General features: G+C 39.7%; 1 long non-coding RNA gene across 1 annotated transcript in view; it reads right to left on the bottom strand.

Annotated features, from left to right (window-relative positions):
• The window catches only part of LOC112405558 (uncharacterized), a 35,413-nt gene that overhangs the window by 4,979 nt on the left and 12,552 nt on the right, over positions 1-17,882 (bottom strand). The gene's annotated exons all lie outside the window — the stretch shown is intronic.

Genomic DNA, 17,882 nt, shown 5'->3' with positions numbered 1-17,882 from the left:
CAGGAGCCAGCTGTTTCGCTATCATGCTATGACTGAGAGTAAAACAAACAAAAAACAAAGCTAAACCCAAGTAGTTACAGGAAAGGATGTAAAAAGCACTAAGAAAAAGAAAACAAAAACTCCAACACAAATCAGATTTACATTAAGGAATCTGGCTGTTTTCAGACAGCTGAATCAGATGTTTAACATTTTATGACATCCTACACCTACCTCTGGTCTGTGTCTTCCTCCCACTGGAAAAAATCCTTCAGTTCAATTTAATTAGCATGAGTTTACAAAGTGGGTTCATACACATTATCTCATTTGATCCTCATACTAATCCATGCACTAGGCAGGGATTATTCCCATTTTATAAGTGAGACAACTGAAACAGATTAAGAGATTTACATGAAATCACACAACTTTTAATCAGCAGAGCCAGAACCTGAATTCCAGACTCTGTCTCATTCCCTAATCCATGCTGCCTTTCTGTCGACTCAACTTACCTACATTCAGGAAATTCCTCCTAAAGGATTTGTTGCAGAATTTCTCAACCCTGACACAATGGACATCTGGGGCTGGTGAGTTCTGAGGTGCTGTTTGCTGGGGATGGGGGCTGTCCCGTGCATTGGAAGATGTTAAGCCGCATCCCTGACCTCTAACCACTAGATGGCAGTAGCACTCTTCCCCCAAGTTGTGGAGGGTAAAAATCACTCCTGTTGAGAACACTTGATTTAGTTTAACTAAGCCTCCATCAGAATCAGCTGAGAGCTTCTTAAACTTCAGATGGCTGAGCCCCACCCCTGAGCTTCTGATTCAGTACGCCTGGTGCAAGACTCGAGTATTTGCATCTCTAACAGTTCCCAGGTGATGCTGATGCTGCCGATTCACGGACCACACTCACAAATGTCTGAACCATTTGTGAGGTCAAAAAGTATATCCCTAAAAAAGATGTTTGCTTTTTTAAATATTTCGTTACAAAACAATGAATAATCAAAACAAGCAAAGATTGCCTTGATCCACAGCCAGCAGTTCTATATACAACATCTTCCTGTACACCCACAAGAGGTTTCCATGATTAACACATGGCCCTTGAATATTATTTAAACAAAAAGTACTCTGATGCTACTGACTGGAAAATCCCTCATAATTCTTACTTCCTACATCTCTATATGAAATTTTAAAATTTATTAGATCTTCAAATCCCTCTTGTGACACAGGAAAGACAGCACTCTAGCTTATTTTTTCCTACCACAGTACTAGAGTTAGCAGGCCAGATCAAGAGATGAAATGAATAATTCTCTCTCAGAATTATGGGAAGGATCATATTTTATAATGAATTTAAAGTGCTCTCTGTGTGTGTGAGAGAGAGAAATTCTGTAGTCCTGGGTGTAGAACTTTTGATAGACGTTATTCAGAAGATAAAGCAAATCTGTTTCTGAGGATAAAAGATTCTTTTACATTGCTTCCTGGATTTTAAGGAACTATTAATATGTCTCATTCAAGATGTCAAAATCTACCCTTTTAGTTTCCTTTAAAAGTAGATTTCATAATTATTTTAAGGAGTTTTTATTTAATAACTCAGATTTATCTTTAGAAATTTGAATCTTAAAGTAAGATTTTTAAGGAAGTTTTAAGAGAATAAGTTGGCTTTTATTCAAAAATTTTAGAGGTTTCTAATGATAAGGAAATTGCCAATCGTAAATACTCTTGAAACAGTAGGAAGGCCAGGGAAGGGGAATTATCCCCTGTTATGTGCATTTCATGGCCAGTCTACAAAGGCAGACCTCAACTCTGTCCAGCAAGTTGTTTTTCAAGGAGTGCTGAGGCAGCTAAAGGTTTGAAAAGAAAACATTTCTCTAAGTCCTTGATAGTTAAAATATAGTCCATCGACCAGGAGCATCAGCATCCCCTGGGAAGTTGTTAGCAATGCAGAGTATCAGGCCCCACCCCAGACCCACTGAATCAGAAGCTGCATTTTAACAAGATCCCCAGGGGGATTAACACGCATTAAAATCCAAGAAGCACTGCCTAGCAAAAGCTGGCAATTCTTCAAAATAGTTATTAAATGGGAAAAAAAAAAAGAAACCTTGGAGGTTAGAAAAGGCCAGAATCGAATCCTTTTATAAAGGAGAGAAAACCAGACCTATTCCAGAAGCTCACAGATGTTTAGCTTTAAGCTATATTAGAACTGTTTTATTGAAGATGCAAAACTTCTCTGAATTTTTAGAAACTAAATAATTAATATGGGGGGTGTCTGTAAATAAAAGAATTTTTCTTTTCATATGTACTCTTTTTCATTAAAAAATATAAAGGCTATAGCTAAGATTCATGGAGAATATCATAGTTAACAGAATTTTTTAATTGGAGTATAGTTGACCTATTATATTAGTTTCAGGTATACAGCATATGATTCTATATTTTTATAGATATTCCATATAAAATTATTAAATATTTTCTATATTCCCCATGCTGTACATTACATCATTATATCTTATTTATTTTATACCTAGTAGTTTATACCTCTTAATCCCTTCCCTATCTTGCCCCTCCTCCCACCCTCTCCTCACTGGTAACCACTAGTTTGTACTCTTTATCTGTGAGTCTGTTTCTGTTTTGTCATATTCATTCATTTCTTTTACTTTTTATATTCCACATATAAGTGAAAACATACAGTATTTATCTTTCTCTGTCTGACTTATTTCACTAAGCATAATACCTTCCAGGTCCATCCATCTTGTTGCAAATGGCAAAATTTCATTATTTTTATGGCTGAATAATATTCCATTGTGTATATATATATATATATATATATATATATATACCACATCTTCTTTATCCATTTATCTATATATATACCACATCTTCTTTATTCATTCATAATATTCCATTGTATATATACATACCACATCTTCTTTATCCATTCATGTGGTATATATATATACCACATCTTCTTTATCCATCCATCTTGTAAATGGCAAAATTTCATTATTTTTATGGCTGAATAATTTTCCATTGTATATATATATACCACATATTCTTTATCCATTCATGTATTGATGGACACCCAGGTTGCTTGGTGCTTGTAAACAGTGCTGCTATGCATGTATCTTCTCGAATTAGTGTTTTTGTTTTCTTCAGATGTATACCCAAGGAGTGGAATTGCTGGGTCATATGGTAGTTCTATTTTTAATTTTTTGAGGAACCTCCATACTGTTCTCCATAGTGGCTGTATCAATTTACATTCCCACCAACAGTAATGAGGGTTCCCTTTTCTCCATATCCTTGTCAGCACTCGCTATTTGTTGTCTTTTTGACAATAGCCATTCTGACACGTGTGAGGTGATGCCTCATGGTTCTGATTTACACTTCCCTGATGGTTAGTGATGTTGAGCATCTTTTCATGTGCCTGTTGGCCATCTGTATGTCTTCTTTGGAAAGATTCCTGTTCAGGTCCTCTGCCCATTTTTTAATTGTGTTGTTTGGTTTTTTGATATTGAGTTGTGTGAGTTCTTTATATATTTTGGATATTAACCCCTTATCAGACATATCATTCGCAAATATCTTCTCCCATTCTGTAGGTTGTCTTTTTGTTTTGTTGATGGTTTCCTTCACTGTGCAAAGCTTTTAAGTTTGATTAAGCCCCATTTGTTTATTTTTGCTTTTGTTTCTCTTGCCTGAGGAGATAGATCCAAAAAAATACTACTAAGGGGGTTCCCTGGTGGCACAGTGGTTGGGAGTCTGCCTGCCGATGCAGGGCACACGGGTTCGTGCCCCGGTCGGGGAAGATCCTACATGCCGCGTAGTGGCTGGGGCCCGTGAGCCATGGCCGCTGAGCCTGCGCGTCCGGAGCCTGTGCTCCGCAGCGGGAGAGGCCACAGCAGTGAGAGGCCCGCGTACCGCAAAAAAATAAAAAATAAAATAAAATAAAAATAAATACTACTAAGACCAATGTCAAAGAGTGTACTACCTATGTTTCCTTCTAGGAATTTTATGGTTTCCAGTCTTACCTTTAGGTGTTTGTTAACAGAGTTCTTAACAGCTGATGATTTTGAACAAAATTTGCTTTAGAATTTGAATCTAGGTGATTTTTTGGTTAAATTTGTCTGAACTGAACAGCTAACTGACTGGATTCATTCAAATAGGCACACTGGCCATGTAATTTTTATTTCCTTGTTAAAATATTGTTTCACAGTTTCCTTCCTTTTTACTTTAAAAGTGATATTCAGTAGATCAATCACCTATACATAGATTTTGAAACATTTTGAAGTTATTATGAGAATAATTGATGAAGAAACAGTTGCTTATTTCTTCTACCTTAACAGAGAAAAAATGATGTTTGTGTAATGTGACTAGAAATTCTTTCACTGTAATGGTGCTAATTGAAATACAAAAAATACATTTCTGTTGCATATCTTCCTTTTGAAAGCTAACGACATTTTAAAACTAAGCATTAACATTTTAACAACCAATAATCATGTAATTATAGCCTGTATATTTTTAAATGATTGAAAGGGTAATGGCCCAGGACAAATGTCTTATAATTAATTGAATGTTTTATGTGAAAAATAGCAAAATGACTCAAGGCTAAAGCAGTGAAAATTTGCATAATTATTTCCTTGCAATAAACTCACTGTATATTCCCCAGTATAACTAGGATATACAGGCACAATGGGTAATTCAATCAAATGCGAACTTTCCAAAATAAGAAGTGTGTTTTCATGGTGGTCTTCAATGGTCTGCACTAAAGGAAGTGCTTCAAGCCCCAGCCCCCCAGCTCTTCCCTTGAGTACCCCTCCCTCCCACCAGGCTGGGGCCTGGTTCATACAGACCTGAGCCTCAAACCACTTTGAAGAGCCAAAGAGATTCCTGAACCCCTGATGTTAGGAGGCTCCTGATAACGGCACGAAGACCGGTCTCACAACCATTATTTCCACTCAGGAGTTCGACAGCTCGTTTTTCCCCTGAAATGTCTGTTGTAGGATTCTCCCCTTATCCCTCAGCTGTTGACCAATTGGTTTCATTATGACTCTCATTTAGTCATAGGAAGTGAATCTAATCCTCTGAAACTTATCCATCAGGAAAGGAAACCTAAGACAATTATCCAGGACTTCCCTGGTGGTGCAGTGGTTAAGAATCTGCCTGCCAATGCAGGGGACATGGGTTCGATCCCTGATCTGGGAAGATTCCACATGCCGTGGAGCAACTAAACCTGTGCACCACAACTACTGAACCTGCGCTCTAGAGCCCACGAACCACGACTACTGAGCCCACATGCCACAACTACTAAAGCCCGCGCTCCTAGAGCCCGTGCTCCGCAACTACAGAAGCCACTGCAACGAGAAGCCCGCACACTGCAACAAAGAGTAGCCCCTGCTCACTGCAGCTAGAGAAAGCCCACACACAGAAACAAAGACCTAACACAACCAAAAATAAATAAATAAATAAATATTTTTAAAAAAGACAATTGTCCAGGTGATTAAAACAAACAAATGCTTCAGCTGTATCTGCCTAATAGGAAAAAACAAAGAAAAAACCAGACTTGGTAATTATTTGATAACAAAAGAAAGTAAAATATCTGGGCATTGCAATACCCAAGGTGGATTTTATCTTAGCCATTTGTGCTGTGTTCAACCTAAACAAATATTTAATCTACATCTCCCCATAACAGCTTGAATATACTCAGACTCCACTGTCCGAATATTGGAGAGAAACGTGTTTCTGTCTTAAACCATGCACACAATTCCCTTGCTTGCCTACTTCCCAATGGGGTTGTAGATGGACTGAGTGAGGCATTTCCTGCCATCAGCCTCCTTTCCAACACAGAAATTCAGCAAGGAGGAGCCAGCCACATCCCTCGCACTAAAGTAACCTGGAAATCTTGGTACTGTTTAACATGTAAATATTTCAGAGATAACCATGGACATTTTTAAAAGGAAAACTGAGTTAGGAAAAATATGTAATGCCTTCCTTTATTTTGCTTCCTCAATACCATGTGTCATTGTAACCTAGCAGGACCCTTTGGGGCCTTCCCAGGACAGGCCTTCCCCCATATCCTCTGCTTTAGCTCCTCTCTGAATTACCTAGATAATAGTAACTGATGCCCATTTCCTGAGTTGCTTTACAGATGTGAAAAGCCCCCAACAAATGGAAGGTGTTAACTACTTGAGGACCATGAACAGATAGCCCCAGGTCTCCTCCAGTCGTCTAAAGATTGATAATGTTAAGCCCCGCGACACCACCCTGTTACCTCACCATCAGCCAATCAGAGAACTGTGCACGAGATGATCACTTACCCTGAGACCCTCCACTCCCTCACCTGGCTTTTAAAAATGCTTTGTTGAAACCCTTCGGGGAGCTTGGAGCTTTTTAGGGCATGAGACACTTGTCTCCTTGCATGGCCCTGCAATAAACCTTTCTCTGCTCCAAGTTCCCACATTTCAGTTTCTTCGGCCTCACTGTGCGTCGGGCACATGAACTCGCACTAACATCACAAACTGTGTTCATGATGGTGGGCATAAAAGTGAGTCAGGTACGGCCTTTGTCTTCAAATATTGCACGCTCCAGTAGGAAAGACAGACAAGAACATCACCAATCATTGTAGATGGTGACGAGAACTATACATAAAAATGTCCCGAGAGCTTTAAGAGTAGAGTTCAAGGCCCCTAAAATGCAGGGGTGGTTGAGGGGAGTTAGATTTGTGTAGGGAAGTTGGGAAAGATCTGGGAGATCAGTGGTGTGAGATAGAAACTGTGTAATTAACCGTGAGGTTTTCACAGTAGTGATTACAAAGGGATGTCGCTTATGTACTGACATGGCTAATGCATATTTTAAGAAGGGAAAGTACTCAGTACTCATAAAGTGATTAAAGACAGCCTTAAACCTGAGGGGTGTTTAAACATGTTAATTTTACCCTTTTAATATTTAAAGCCCGAGTCAGCTTTGTTATGTGTTAAGCTTCTGTGTTTATGAATCTCCCAAGGAAGTTTCTATTAAACGCCTTATTTTTGAAATAGCAGATATGCTCCTGTGTTTACATCTTTCAGCTTCTCAAGAGCTCGCTCCCTTTACATATCGTTTCTCTACATTTCTCTGTTCCATGAGGTTAATAATAATGAGTCAAAGTGAAACCTTCACAAAACACTTTAAATTGCCCTAGAAATGAAATTCTCAATTATTGTGATTAAATAAGGCCCCTGTGGAAAAATAGAGAATAATTTGGGGCTGCTAACAAATTTAGGCAAAACAATATCTCAAAATATGGTTTTCTTTTACATCTCTTCAATTCCTGTTAATATTGCCTGGCATTTTAACGCTATTCTTCTGAGTGAGATACAGCCACCTCCTTTGTCTCTTTTTATAATAAACAGGGCAACAAAGACCATAACAGCCTTAGGATATAGTCCAAAGAGAGAAAACCTTGGGGTAGAGGCGATATTGGACCAGAAGCAACAGGAGGAACAATTCTGGACATATTCACACAGTAGAAAACCAAAGCTTGCCATGAGAGCTTTGTGAGAGAATAAATCCTATTGACATTCTAATGGAGCTATAGTGATATATATATACAAATATGGATATACTCTCTCTATATAGGAATACCTAGATAACTATATATACATTTGTATACTTACATATGTAATATACATTTATACAGATACTATATATAATGCCTGTATATATAAATATCTCTTTGTCTATGTATACAAAGTATTTATGTATTATATATCTTATATATGTATATATTATGTATACATATACACACATACATGTATAATACACATTATATATATAGTATATATATGTGTATATCTATGTTTAGTATATGTAGGCATATACATTATATATAGTATATTATTATATATCTTATATATGTATATATTATGTATACATATACACACATACATGTATAATACACATTATATATATAGTATATATGTGTATATCTATGTTTAGTATATGTAGGTATATACATTATATATAGTATACATGTGTGTATAAGTATATGTTTATTTTAAATAAAAAATATATATATAAACATGTCACCAGTTGCACAGAGGAAATTTTACAGATTTGTAAATTAAACAGTGAGGTTCTTTCATGCAACAGCTATCAAAGCTTTGTGACTACAGTAGTAAGATGTTGTCACAGTAAGCTCTAAGATATTTTTAAATCACCTTCTCACATGAAACTTTCTACAGTATATCTTGACCCAAAGAATTTATTTAAAATTTTGGAAAATACAGCTGTCTTTTTCCATTAAAAAAAAAACTTGAATATTAAAATTTTGATTTCAGAAGTTGTATGCTTAGCCACTTGTAAATGTCTAAGTAGAATATTTCCTTTTTGACACATAGAGGATAACCTGAGAAAAGCTTGAAGCAGTTTCCAGAGGCATTCAATATGAAAAAAATAATTAACTCTATGATGATCATTATTGCCTTGCCAGCAGTCATTCTGCCATCCTTCCTCCCTAACAGGTCCCCAAAGAAACTCCTGTGCCCCTCTTTCCCTGGGCAGCCAGGAGCCGGGTCATCTTTGTGAGGCTATTATTCAGCAGAACACAAAAGGACAATCAAGATAAAGAAAAGAGAGACCACAAACCATAAAGGAACCTGGGTAAGACACTTACTACAAATAAACATGCCTGTACTGGTGACCTGGTGGCAGTCAAGGCCTGAAGAAAGTGTGATATATTATGTTAGTTGCAAGAACATGCCCAGAAGCTCAACAATTACAGAAGCAGAATTAATGTGCTTGTTTCTAGTTGCTGCATCCATCAGCACCACCTACATTAAAGGCTAGGAGAGGAACTGTAGATGGACATCAAATTCCCACACCCCATCCTTCCCACCAAGCCACCAGCCCTCTGCCCAGATGGGCCCAGAAACCAGCCACCCCTGGTGCTTCCCAGGCCTGCATGTCTGAGGCATGGAAGGGGAGGGAAGCCAGGGGAGGGTGAGAAGTTGAGCCTCTGTGCACCCCTATTTCCTGGGAAGCCTATTTCCCCTGGGGATCACAGAGGGCCTTGTGGGTCATTCTAACCAGTGAGGGTTTTATGCATAATGCACTGGGAGCCCCTGGAGTGTATAAGCAGAGGAGTGATGTGATCTGACTTATGGTTAACCTTCAACTGGAGAGGGAGGAGGACAGAGCATGAACAGCCAGGAGAAGCCTCCCCCGCGCAGTCTCTGCCCTGTGTCACTCCTCTGTGCTTCTGCCCTTTCCTCCCCCATCTCTCTCCGGACCACTGCGACGGTCCTCAAGGTCCAGGTGGCAGATCTCTTCCAACTCTGGTGAGTATCCCGTGTTCCCCGAGGTTTGCCTCACCCACAGACCAAACTCTCCTGTCCCCAGTCTCCTGCTAACGAAGGCTATGAGCTCCATGTCCTATTTCATTAAATCCTAATCTTCCCCTTTGTCATAGAAGGTTGTTTCCAGTCTAAGCTGAAGCCTCATTGCCCCACGCTCTCTCTCGGAGCACCACACCTCTGTCCCACTGAATTCTAAGTGTACCAGGCCTTTTCGGGATTATGTTTCTTTATCTTTTCATCTGTTACATAGAAAGATAATCACAGTCTCATACCTTGTTGAAAGGACTCCAAAATGGCAAGATCCCTATGGGGGAAATTTTTTTTTTTTTTTTTTTGGCTGCGTTGGGTCTTCGCTGGTGCACGCAGGCTTTCTCTAGTTGCAGCGAGCAGGGGCTACTCTTTGTTGCGGTGCACGGGCTTGACATTGTTGCAGAGCACGGGTTTCTCTTTTTGCAGAGCACGGGCTCTAGGAGCATGGGCTTCAGTAGTTGTGGCATGCAGGCTCAGCAGTCGTGGCACACAGGCTCAGTAGTTGTGGTGCATGGGCTTAGTTGCTCCACGGCATGTAAGATCTTCCCGGACCAGGACTCGAACCCATGTCCTCTGCATTGGCAGGCGGATTCTTTTTTTTTTTTTTGCGCGAGTAAGTAATGTTTTATTTGTGGCAGAGATGGTGGATTGTCAAACACAATTTGGTCTTGTTTATGGTTTCCTTTGCTGTGCAAAAGCTTTGAAGTTTCATTAGGTCCCATTTGTTTATTTTTGTTTTTATTTCCATTTCTCTAGGAGGTGGGTCAAAAAGGATCTTGCTGTGATTTATGTCATAGAGTGTTGGCAGGCGGATTCTTAACCACTGCGCCACCAGGGAAGTCCCAGAAATTTTTGTTTTTAACCCAGCAATCCTATGAATAGTAATTCATACCTTACACACATACAAAATAACATATGTACAAGATTACTCAACACTGTGTGTTTTGTGATAACAAAAGATCAGAAGCAACCCAAGTGTTCCTCATTAGAGGATTGTTTAAAACACAAGTTCTCTACAAGGGGTGATTTATTTTTGGCTGTCACAACTGGGGAGGACTCCTAGCATCTAGTGGGTCAAAGTCAGGGGTGCTTGCTAAGCATTCTACACTGCAAAGGACAACATCCACAACCAAAAATTATCCTGCCCCAAATGTCCCTAATGCCAAGGGTGAGAAATCCTGAGTTAAACAAGCATACATATAATGAATATTATGCAGCCATTTAAATAAGAATAGGATAAAACACTGTCTATGTATGTACAGATATAAAAAGATCTTCAGAGTACATAAAGTAGAAATAGCGAGGTAAGGATGGTTTATATGCTAACTTCTGTATAAGAAAAGAAAAATAAGAAAATACATAATATGTGTATTTGCCTGTGTCTGCATGAAGAAGCACTAAAAGGACACGGGATTAATTAATGAAGATGATTACCAACTGGGGATTGATTGGACTTGGAGGGGGGATGTTTACAGACATAAGTAGGAGCAGCAATTCTCAATGTACGTCTCAGTAACTCACTTTAATTGGGAACCATGTGTCTCTATTACCTACTCAAGAAAAGCACAAAGACTTAGGACACAAAGATAAAAAAAGACATGTGAGGTCCTTGAGAATGAAGGGGTTGTATCTTATTTATCTTTGTGTTCTAATTATCTAGCATTATGCCTTTTCTAAAATGGACACAGCCATTAAAAGAATTTAATTCAGTTCAAGCCAATGGCTTTCACACCATTAAGTGTGAAAATACATTCATAAGTACAGGGCTAATTACAAAATAAATGATATTGTAACCTGTAGCCTTTGACCTCATGGAGGTTACAGTCAGCTATGAAAACAAACACATAAAACAATTAAAGAACAATAATCCAATTCTTTGGGTTACTTAATGGGGAAAAAGGAATTTTTCACTATAGATTTTCAGAAAAATGAAAATGAGTTAAATAAAGCTGAAAGTCAATTTATCAACTGCTTCTTCATTGAACATGCAAATTTGTCCTCTGTTCATTTACAAAGACATCTGACTTTGATTCATAGGTTTATTATTTTAGTTAATGGACTGAGGCAGAAATTAAAACAATGACATCATAACAAACTAAAATGGAAAAAAAAAACCCAAATAAGCCGACACTGATTCACTTGAAATTTAACATCATCTAGTCCGGGAAAATGTCATAAAGAACTGAGGCATTGCTGCCCCCAAGAGGTTAATCCAAAAACTCCAAAATAAAAAGGATGACATTTAATTTCAAGAGCCAAGCAGCTGAGAAAGGAAGACATAGGACGGAGCCTTTTAAAAAATATTTATGTGTTTATTTATTTGGCTGTGCTGAGTCTTAATTGCAGCACGTGGGATTCTTTGACGGCATGCGGGATCTAGTTCCCTGACCAGGGATTGAACCCAGGCTCCCTGCATTGGGAGCTTGGAGTCTTGACCACTGGACCACCAGGGAAGTCCCAGAGCCTTATTTTATACGGGAGTGAGACCCAAGCCCACTGATTCTGGAAGATTAAAGAAAGAGAAAGTTATCTGGAGCTTCTAAGCGTGGAGAAGGGTTTGGAGCAAAGGAAAGAGAGTGAGTACCTGCTCATGGCATCCAATGAACATTAGGGGCAACTTCTCTGGGGAGTCTTCTCAACTTGTGAGTTTTTTCTTTTGTCACTTCTGCCCATATTTCTCCGTAGATGCTAGTGATTAATAACCGTGACACATTCCCAAGGGGCTCTGTGCTTATTTCAGTTATCTAAGAAAAGCTGTGAGGTTTTGTCTTACTCAGCAGTAGGCCAGAGGAGGGTAACCCCTATCAGAATTAACTCTTCCATGCAGCGGAAGTGAAAGCCTGCAGACAAAATCTCTGCACCATGGAACTCTTCTTAAAGTAACAGGCAGAAGAAAGGGAGCCTGGGGCCCAAAGGTGCCCACTAGGTGTCTAATCTAGCAAAAGACCATGAGAAACTTTGCATCTCTTTCATGACCTTAAGCATCTACCTCAGCAGAAATCCTAACAAGCCAAGGAGAACTTGGCTGGTTTCCAGTAACCTAGAGTTTTAAATTCCCAAATTCTGCTGCCTCAACTGGGAAGGATATACTCAAAGTAAACCAAATTGTAATTCATATGCGAACATTTATCTACGGCTGTACATTTTAGGTTAAGTAAACATATGGGAGGTACTGCTTCTCTGAAAAAAAATATTTAACTTCAAATTACCAACTTAGAGAAATTTCTGAAAAAGCAGATTAACCCAGTAGAAAGGCTTTGGACTTTGAGGTCAAAGAGATAGCAAATTTCAGTTATGATTCTGCCCCATATTACCTGTCAGTTCACTTCTTTGAACCTCAGCTTCCTCGTCTATAAAATATAGATAATTCTTACCTTGCAGCGTTGCTGGAGGGTTGAGAAATGACATCTATTTTTCATAATATATGGCTAAAGAAGATGTAGTACATACATACAATGGAATATTATTCAGCCATAAAAAAGAATCAGATAATGCCATCTGCAGCAACATGGATGGACCTAGAGATTATCACATGAAGTGAAGTAAGCTAGACAGAGAGAGACAAATATCATACGGTATAACTTATGTGTGGAATCTAAAAAAAATTGATACAAATGAACTTATACACAAAACAGAAACAGACTCACAGACATAGAAAACAAACTTATGGTTACCAAAGGGGAAAGTGGGTGAGGGGAGGGATAAATTAGGAGTTTGGGATTAACATATACACACTACTATATATAAAATAGATAACCAACAAAGACCTACAGTATAGCACAGGGAACTATACTCAATATTTTATAATAACCTATAAGGGAAAAGAATCTGAAAACAATATATATATATATATATATATTTGAGATTAACAGCAAACAGATGGGTGCTTATGAGGAGGGGGCACAGATGGGCTCCAACAAGCCTGGAAGCGAAGGTAAATTGATTTTAGGACAGATGTATGGGTGGTAACGACGGAGCCAAGACAGTCAGAAGCAACAGCTAAGGACTCTCTAGGGAAAAAGCCCAAAATGAGTTTAAGAAAAAATCAGAACGTTTAAAGGGGTACCTTAAGAACTCACTGGTCCTAACATGGTTATTTGATCCGAACTTCATCTTCATCTGACGGACAGTACCGACAAAGAATACAGCATTGGATGTGTTCTTATGCTTAAATTAGTAAATTATCTTTGCCTTGTTGCATGAAGGATTTCACAGTGGTGATAATGTAGGTATCCATGCCAAACAGACATGATGTCTTAAGCTCCATCTTTCTAAGCCTCATAAAGATGTGTAATATATCTTACATAGTTATTTATGGAAATGTCTAACATAGTATTAGACTTACACCTGGCCTTCAATAAATGTTCTTTGTTTTTTGGTTTACAGTAGAAGTTCAGATTATGAATAAAAAGTTAAAATCAGAATGAAAGAAATTTTAATTTAGAAAAGTCTTTGAAGACCAGGGGGAAGTTGAATACTGATGCGGAAACCATTGGGTTGTAGTGGACACAATGATACACCATCAAGATCCCATTTCAGTGAAGAACTGGGGCCCAGCTGCTGGCAGTGATGTCACAGGCAGCCTACACATGTCAGCTCTTCAGGAGCAGTCAGCACCGTAGGTGAATGGTCAAAGTCAGAGAGGATGCAGGAAACCAGAAAGAATAGGTATAGAGGAAGGGAAGTGACCAAAAAGACCCATAGCCTCTGACCACAGCTACTTTGGACAACAATTAGTTTGTGAGCTAATGGGATTCAATGGGGTTTCCTTGGGACTTTTGACTGTCTGCCCCCAAAATCCAAATTACCCACCCCTCTCTGACAGTAAAATCCAAAAGACTTTGGACTTGATACTGGAGAGAGCTAAAGGACAGCCTTTCTCTAGGGGCTGGCACCATGAGATGTAAAACTCAAGAAGTCAGCGTCCATGTGTCCCACTAAGTGAAGGAAGTGTATGAAATGAGAGACTGAAGCCAACATACTGAATAAAGCAGAGTCAAGAACTGGAAAAAGGCCCCTGGTGGCATGTGTGTCCCTGGATCCAGTGGGTCCTCAGGCTCTGCTGCATCTTTTCTTTTCCAGAGTTGTGTATGGGCCTGAAGCTCTCAACTAACCAGTAGAAAACCATTGCATGTTTACCCTAACAGATTTCCTAAGTAACTCAGAACCCTGTTGTGCACACCTCCATAAACAGAGGCGTATCCTGGGGTATCTCCCATGGTTGTAACACCCCCAGGGTGGCTGAGGAAATCAGGAATGGTCAAAGGCACTGCCCACTGCAAAGGCTGTTTGTGCTCTAGCGCAGCCACACCAGCCAAGGTAACCTTCCTCTGCTGGCTTCTTCCCACAGACCCCAGCCACTGCTTCCCCTCTTCCTGACACACTCTCCTTCCCCTACCGAAATCATCTGTTTCTGGGCCTGGTTACTGCTGCAAATGGTCCCCACATCTCAACTCTAACAAGTGTGACACTCATCCCGATATTGAGGGAACACAGCTTCTCAAAAGGGGGAAATCGTAACTGCCCCAAAGCTGGCAGAAATACCAGAAGTGCGTGGAATCACCCACCACACTATGAAATGTAAGTCACAGTTCTATGTCAATGAATATTTTCTCATGATAGCAAACAAACAAAAATAGAGGACTCTCAGAGCTGTCCTGGAGATGTTCCACGGTCAAGATATTCATTATTCCGACACAATTATTTTAGCCACCATTTACACCTACGATGTCACCACTTACCAGCTCATGGGCACACGGAATAGCCCTCATCTAGCACGAAACTCCAGCATTGCTATTGCAGATACCAATTAGGAGTAAATTCTCATCTATCACTAAAGCATCAAAACATGACCTGTCAATGTTCCCTTATCACAACAGGGTTACACATGCTAACTAAATGAGGAAATTAGTTACTTTATGAATACATGAAGAGCTTGGATTACCTTCCATTGTTTAGAAGTAAACTTTCAGCTTATTGTCAAAAACGAGCTATGAAAATCCTCTTTTTGGGTTCAACTTTGTTAGCTCATTTTTGGCTTATGGTAGAAGGTGATTTTTCTGCTAAACTAATGTATCCATGTGTCCTCATGATTTCTATCTCTGGTAAATTTTTTCAGATGTTTAGGTAAAACACTCTCCTCTCTGATCATTTCACATTTTAATTAAAACAATGACTATTTTTAGCTAGCAAAAACACATCCTCACCTTTGTATTTAAAGTCCCTGGATCCTCCAGAAATAGACTGTAAATGTGAAATACTTTACTAAAAAAAGAGAAGTCAGAAGCGTCTAGTTTTGGAGTGTACATGTTCCAATAAACTGGTTTAATGCCAAAGTGAAGACATGTTTAGCATGCTCTCCCAGCTGAATCCAAACAGACACCTTCCCATTTGAGGGGGTGGCACAGGGAATCGTCTGAGCAGTCGTCGCGTACGTATGCTCAACGGAATTCATCATAAGCAACGGGAAACTGCACTCTGGTAGGGAATTTACGACATTAGATTGTTTCCTTAGGGAGATTCATACTTAGAAATACAGGGCTGGCTTGTTTTCTCAAAATTTCCATTTCTCCAGTCGGAATGGTGGGCTGCAAATACGGCACCCATAATGCCAGTCCTAGAAACCATTAATCCTAAATATCTATGAAGCACCTATTGTGCGCAAGACACTTTGCTCAGAAAACCTAAGAGGCTAGTATATCAACGACTTCTTGCAAGTCACCCAGCTCTTAATGCAGTGCCTGGCTTTGCCTAGCAGCCAGGAAGAGTCTGGCACCACCACCCCCGGTTGGGGGCCTTCCACAATCCTCAACTAAGGAGGTTGTACAGCCTGGGGAATTCACTGAGATGTCAAATTTGGGGGAGAGGGAGGGCAGTCCCTCAGCGATGAAGGGCAGTAGAAGACGGAAAAGACACAGGAACTGTGGGTCAGTCTACAAAGGAGCCTGTGCCAAAGTTCCACATGCAAGTTTCACTGCAGCGTCACCCTTCTGTGGTTCCAGGATGGTTCGTCCAGCTGTTCCTGACACTGAGCGCCTCCCCTCTGCTCAGGCGTGTGGGTACCACACTGCAGCGTTCTCATGTTGGCTGGCCTCCCATCTAGGTCAGTCACCCCCATCACCAAACTTGTGAAATACTAAAATGAAGAGAGAGTTGCTCTGTCTCCTGCTTTCATGACTTCTCCCCCATCTCTCAGCCCCTAACTCTCAACTGTATACCTGCTTTACAAGCGTCGGAGTGTCTTATTTTCAAAAGGAATCAAGTCCGTGCAAATAACACTTTTCCAGCCTATTTGCTGTATCAGAAGAAAGTATCTCCTCCAATCTTCACTCCCATTGAGCCTTGGAGCTAATTTCGTCAGAAATATTACCCATTCCTTTTTCTTTGACAGTCGTGCAAGGGAATCATTATACACATGGCATATATATTTTTCAGTCTAAAGATATGAGCAGCCTTCATAGTAGGGAACGGTTACTGTAGAGGCATGGCTGCCTCTATTCCATGATACTCAACCACTGAGTCTGTTGAGATGGTGTATTGAAAACCCTTTCTAAACTGAACATTTTATTTGAATTGCATTTCCAGGGGGCTTTTCAATGCCAAATCTGTGAAGTATCTGTCGACTGGCAGAATAAATACAATGTGAGTAGTGACTTTTGAGGAAATTGTAAACAGGTTAATATAGAAATTAAATTAAGGCAAACCCCATGGCTGGCTGTGAAGTGGAATTAGAGTACAGGCATAGATAGCAAAACTGACATTCTTCTGCTGCTGTCTTTGGCTGATAACAGGGAAAGGATGCTAAAAGAGACCTGCTGGAGACAGGATTGGAGGGAGTGGGCGGAAGACAAGCTGGCTTTGCTACAGCCAGAGCTGGAGACCAGGACATAACAGCCAGAGGTGGAGATGGAAACCAACCAACAGAATCCACGATGTTTTAGGGGGTGAGGGTGTCCCGGGAGGACTCAGCAAAGAGCCATAGATTGGATGGTTCACTTTACCAGTAAAGAAATTCTGGATCATATAAATATTCATGAGAAATCGTGAAGAAAATATTGGCAGAGGCAATATTTGAGGATAACAATGCAAGATAGGGAAACCAGATTTTCAGTTACAGAAAAGGATTCCACGTTAGTCACATGGAGCATTTCTAACAGCAAGTCAGAGTCACATGGAAGCCAAGGGACTAGCTCAAACCCTAAATCCCTTTTTAGCATAAAAGTTATAGAGTGATTTTACTTGAAGCTGAAATGCAATTATATTAAATATAGCTCTTTGTTTTACAGTAAACTAGGGCTTAGCACCAAATCTCTGCTCCTGTAGAAATGATTTATCTAACTGAATGAATTAAATTGTAGTTCTCAGTTTCAAAACGTAGAGTTTATGGGTTTTCAAAAGGTCAGAGAGGCCATATTGAGGTCAAAAGCCTAAACCTATTACCCCTCACTTTCCCCTCACTCTTAGTTGATGATGCTATGCTGTATATCATCTGCTCTGGTGATGCTTTCCAGAGACTTCCAAAGAAAGATCTCTTTAAGTCTATTAATTCACTTTTAAAAG

This window comes from Neophocaena asiaeorientalis, unplaced genomic scaffold, assembly GCF_003031525.2.
Source record: "Neophocaena asiaeorientalis asiaeorientalis breed wild unplaced genomic scaffold, Neophocaena_asiaeorientalis_V1.1 scaffold684, whole genome shotgun sequence".
Classification (NCBI taxonomy): domain Eukaryota; kingdom Metazoa; phylum Chordata; class Mammalia; order Artiodactyla; family Phocoenidae; genus Neophocaena; species Neophocaena asiaeorientalis.
This window is presented reverse-complemented; position numbering and strand designations above follow the sequence as displayed.